Source organism: Vicia villosa, unplaced genomic scaffold, assembly GCF_029867415.1.
Source record: "Vicia villosa cultivar HV-30 ecotype Madison, WI unplaced genomic scaffold, Vvil1.0 ctg.000477F_1_1_2_unsc, whole genome shotgun sequence".
NCBI lineage: Eukaryota > Viridiplantae > Streptophyta > Magnoliopsida > Fabales > Fabaceae > Vicia > Vicia villosa.
Window position 1 is genome coordinate 58,317 of NW_026705230.1, and position 5,385 is coordinate 63,701.

Genomic DNA, 5,385 nt, shown 5'->3' on the forward strand with positions numbered 1-5,385 from the left:
TGAGCTGCATAATTTGCATCAGGGCCGCACCAAAAATAATTGTTGTTCAGATATGAAACTTCCTTCGGCCGATATATTTGGAAAATCTCTATACACATTCAATAATAAACATGTATATTATGTCTATGATTATGCAATAAATTATAATTAATATCATATATATGTGTTCACCATTCTATATTTGTAACAACATATTTATTTTTTAGAAATATACTTTATATGTTTTTTTTCTCTCTATTGACACCTTGGTATAAAAGTAAACAAATCACATCAAAGCAATTTCATAGTTCAATTAAAGAATTAAAGTAGGATGCAATTGAGTGAATGATATATTACTTCATGAATTGCATAACTAAAGTATGTGATATGATTTGATAAAAATGAAATTATATATAGACTAAATTCAAAATAAATAAAATGCAAATCATACATTTTAATTTAATGTTGGATTTAGTTAATAAACTGTATGATTAAAGTTAAATACGTAAGATATATTTTATTATTATAAACTCAATTAACTAATAGATAGTTAATCTTTGAATTTATTAAGATATATATTGCTTTTATTGTATACTAAAATATTTGGTTATGAGATATTGAATTAAGAGTTACACTATTTTAATTTTTTTGATAAGACACTATTTTAATTTTTAATGTAAATAATAATGGTGGTTTATGACATATAGTTTGAATAATGATAGTTTTTGTTATCAATAAAATTATTTTTTTGTATTTAATCATAGAATATAATAAAGCAAGATGAGTTCTTTGACAAGTTTGTCATTTGTCATCTTATTAGAATGCTTACTATTTTAAAAATCACTATTAATAGTAATATTTTTATCATTATATTTAATTATATTTTTAATTATTTAATTTGTTAATTCATAACTAATCTATTTTTTATTATTAATAATTAATAATTAAACAAAAGCAAATTGGAAGAGAAACAAATTAAATGTTGGGCGTATTCCTTTTTATCTTGGAAGAAGCAAAATAAAAACTATTCAATTTTTTGGTTATATTAATTAATTAACTTAGGAAAAGCAAATTAAAAACGGTACATTGTTTTTGGTTATCTATAAATTAAGATGAAATCATATTAATTAACTCATGTATATCGTTTGACATACTCCGTAAGTCCGTATTACTCAAGTTATATTTGTTCTGCTTCTTTTCCAATTCCTAATTAATAACATCACCAATGTTATTCCTTTCTCAATACAAACCCTTGAATTCATCATCTCATCAATCAATCTCATAATCAATGGTCACCAGAATCATCTCATCATAATGTTATTTCTTCTCTCAATCCTTTAATTTTCATCATCAGTGTTATATCTTCTCCCAATTCATAATGGAATCGTAGCTCCTATTTTTCAAATAGTTTATCTCAATTCTTTTGCTTTTATCTTTATAAATCGTATCAACTTCATCGATTCTTATTCACACTTCTTTCGATTCGTTCATCTCAGGTAAATTTTCAATTTTGACTTCTCGGTTCTGTATTAGGTTTTTGAAATGACCTCCAAAAGAGATGAACTGGTCCAGGCAATCACTCATGCAAAGGAATCATGCGACATTGTTGTTCGGGTTATTCACTTATGGTTTGTACCAGATATGAATTCAAAACAGAAATTTTATGTGATGGCACATTATTGTTAGAGTGATTCGCTTATAATTTTATGATTTTAAAAAATGGGTTTGTTTCCAAATGCTTTATTTGTTTTGTTTGGATCTTGATCTGCTATAGGTTTAAGATATAATCACGTTCATAATGGTGATTAAGATGTTTTGTTTATTGTTACATTGTTGGTGTAGATTTAGTTTGTCAATAATCTTTTTTCTAATGAAATGTTTTTCAATTGCAGAACAGCTTCACCCATGGAACTTTCAAGGAGGACGTTTGACTCCCACCCAAGATCAAAGAGCTCTTGAAAATAACCCAAAATATTACATGATTTTGTAAGTTGTATTTATACTCTTTATGAGATTACCATTGTCAATAATGTCAAAGTTTTTATCTTTTATAGTTTTGCTTGTGTTAAAATTATGCATATAGTTTTGCTGCATTTTTTTCATATCTTCTCAGTGTGAAATCTGAGATTTAGTTTGTCCAATAAAACCGGACACCCGCATATCCGAAAAATCTTTCACCAGAGAAATATGTTGTCCCAAACTGCCGGTGATGGGTGTAGATGTGTCAACCGCGGTTATGAATGGATTTGCATTTTTCACATGGAACCGACCGGTTGTCCACCTCTATGTATTAGTACTATTGTTTGGTATTTGGGACAATTTAGTGATCTCTTGACATAAGCCATGTGCATATCCTCTCTGCAATTTCCAAACTGCACTATATTTTGTCTATTTAATAGATGGATTTCATATTTTACTCTTTCATGACACTAAAGTCTTTTAATTTTCTTACCTTTGATTTACAAAAGAAAATATCGAAAAATCTTCTGAACTTTTCTCTAAGCTTTATGTTCTTTAGCTTTATCTGTGTTTTCACTTTTTAGTTTTTGAACACTTTGGTTATGTGAGTGTAATATGTTTTCAATTTTGCACCTCTTTTTCATACCAGATCATCTTTCTTTTCCCTTTAGTAATGATTTGACTTTCTTTAAAGGTATAGAGTCATACCTCAAGTCTTTAATATTGTTGCAGTAGATGTTCCAAGGATACTGGTCATTATTACAAGGATTTGTACCAGGTATGTTTATACCTTTGTTTGTAGTCTCATTTCTATTGCTTTGCCCATTCCACTTATTCGGATTTTGGGTTTGATAACTTAGACTTGATATGGTTTTGTTATACACTTGGAATCGATATGGAGTTGGTTGATGCCGCTTTTCCTCTTCTCAAAGGTTTGATAACTTAGACTTGATATGGTTTTGTTATACATTGGTTGTATCCTATGTTTTTATAGTGTTATATAGCTTAGTGGTGTAATGGTAGTAGAGTTAGTGGATGTAGAGTTTTGCACTATGTGTATTGTTGATAAGAGTTTGAACTCATGTGGAATTATTTATTTCAGGTGGTGTTGCTAGAATTGATGTTGTCGAAGAATGTGATGTATAAAAATGTCTCTATTTACAAGTCTAAGGCTTCTTCCCTTGAAAAGCATGTTGCTGCTAACTGCAAGGCAATATTTACATCGTGAATGCATACATGTGCAACTTCTTAATGAGTTCCATCATTAACTCATTTTTATGAAATAATTTGACCCGGTTGTGAGCTTGATAATGTCACAAGGTTTACGGTCAACTAATTCAGTCGATATATATTGAGAATTTAAAAAAAAAGAATCATATCAAACTTTAGAAATTCGTACCATATTTTATTAGGCATTTAATAATTTATTTTTAACTTGATTCTATTACTATGTATCTTTTGTAAGGCATTCAACTATTCATTTTTAACTTGATTCTATTATATACTCCCTCCGTTCCTTTTTAAGTGTCGTTTTAGCAAAAAGCTCTTCAACCAAGATAGTGGATTATTAGAGTTACTTTTCCTATTATACCCTTATTTATTTTTCTCTTTCTAAATAAATTCAATCATACACTCTCTTTTTCCAATAACTAATTGAAAAATTTGAGGTGGAGTTATTAAGAAAATAAGGGTATAAATGACAAGTTATAACATTAAATTATAAAACGACACTTAAATAGAAACAAAAAAATTCTTCTAAAACGACACTTAAAAAGGAACAGAGGGAGTAGTATCTTTTGTAATGCTTAGCCGTTGCATGATGATAAATACCAATATAACAAAAGTAATATTGTTGTACGGGTGGTATCATTAAATAAGCCAAGTCGAACTGATTTTCACTTATTCCTATGTATTTTCAATGTGATATACTTCATATGTTTAGTAGAAAATTTGGTTTGTTATTTATTTGGTTTTGTTTGACATAGCTCAAATCATTACTCAAAATTATTATCCGTGAATGAAAATGTGGTGCAAGGTCCATAAGAACATTTGGGATATGTGAGATGAAAGCAAAATGTAGTAGAAAGTGAATCTTTAGTGGTTAACATATGAAATTATATCTCGTGCCACGCACGGGTATACACACTAATATAATTAATTTCATTAATTATTACTTGATTCTTATTTATATATCATGAATACAAAGTTAAAATAAAATAATTGATGACAGACAAATATAATATTACCATTATTGAAATGTTTCTTCTAAAAAGATTAATCATTCACAAATATCGTGGATAAAAATAACTTTGACTTGAATATTTCTTTTACAAATATTTAGTGACTAAAATTAGCCATACTTTGCTAGTTAACTAATTATTGTATAAATTTATTTAATTTGTGTAACTAAGTCTACAACATATATTGCATATGATTATATACCCATGTAGTTGTACTGACAACACCAATGTATAGCAATTTTTTACTTAAAATATAGTACTTATTGCATGCCTAAGTATATGTGTTTAAAAACAATGTGCAACTCTGTGTTAGTTGCTTTTTCCACGCCACCACCTTTTTACCTAAACTATGTATGGCTCTGCACAACTCTAAAACCTGTGAAACTTTTGCAATTGACAGTCACAAACATAGTTGTACGTTTATACTTTAATATCATATTTAAATAGTTCTTTTTTTTATAATAAATATATACACAAAGATCCTGCAGCAGAAAAGAAAAGAGAAACTCAACCAACAATATTCCAAATTCTGCATAAGATAGACTAACAATTTTTTACATCCTATTAACTACACCAATAACCTACATAATACAAAACCGGTACACCAAAACCAAAATAAACCGGACCAAAGTCTGCTTCACCAATTAAAAAAAAACGACATATAAGTTCTGCAAAACTCAAGCTAAACTACATCGGTTTGATGCCACATAAAATTCGTAACAGAATGGCATAACAGAAAAGAGAACTTAGCAAAACAAAATCTTAGCATGAAGAGAATTTCATGGAAAAGAAGCAACCCAACTGCAGAGAGTAAAAGAAAATCCTGCACCAAAAAGTAGAATAAAAAAGCTATAAACAAACATATCCATAACAAAATTTCAGAAAAAAAGAAGAAGAGAAGTTACAAAATATATAACAGAAGACAACAAACTTTCTAACCATCTTTTTGGATTGAGTCTCACCATTCAATTCTAACTGAATCAGATCCAACCATTTTAAACGTCCATTGATGGAGCTAAGTTAAGATCAAGATTGAGAGCTGTCTTCGGCTGACAATCCACAACAGAAGACGAATCCGAATCACTCTGAACCCCACCACTATAGCCAAACTCGATGTTAAACTCAACAGAAGAAATATGTCTATTGGTTTAAAAAAATAATACTACAATCTAAATAGGCAACCTTGTATTTGAAAAAGTAGCTAAAC

General features: G+C 28.7%; 1 long non-coding RNA gene across 1 annotated transcript; it reads left to right on the top strand.

The window, feature by feature from the left end:
* The first annotated feature begins 1,205 nt into the window (after positions 1-1,205).
* LOC131628762 (uncharacterized) lies at positions 1,206-2,704 on the top strand. The gene is made up of 4 exons (XR_009291894.1): positions 1,206-1,295; positions 1,513-1,607; positions 1,872-1,965; positions 2,633-2,704. It is a non-coding gene; the product is annotated as an uncharacterized LOC131628762 (long non-coding RNA).
* Positions 2,705-5,385: the final 2,681 nt, after the last annotated feature.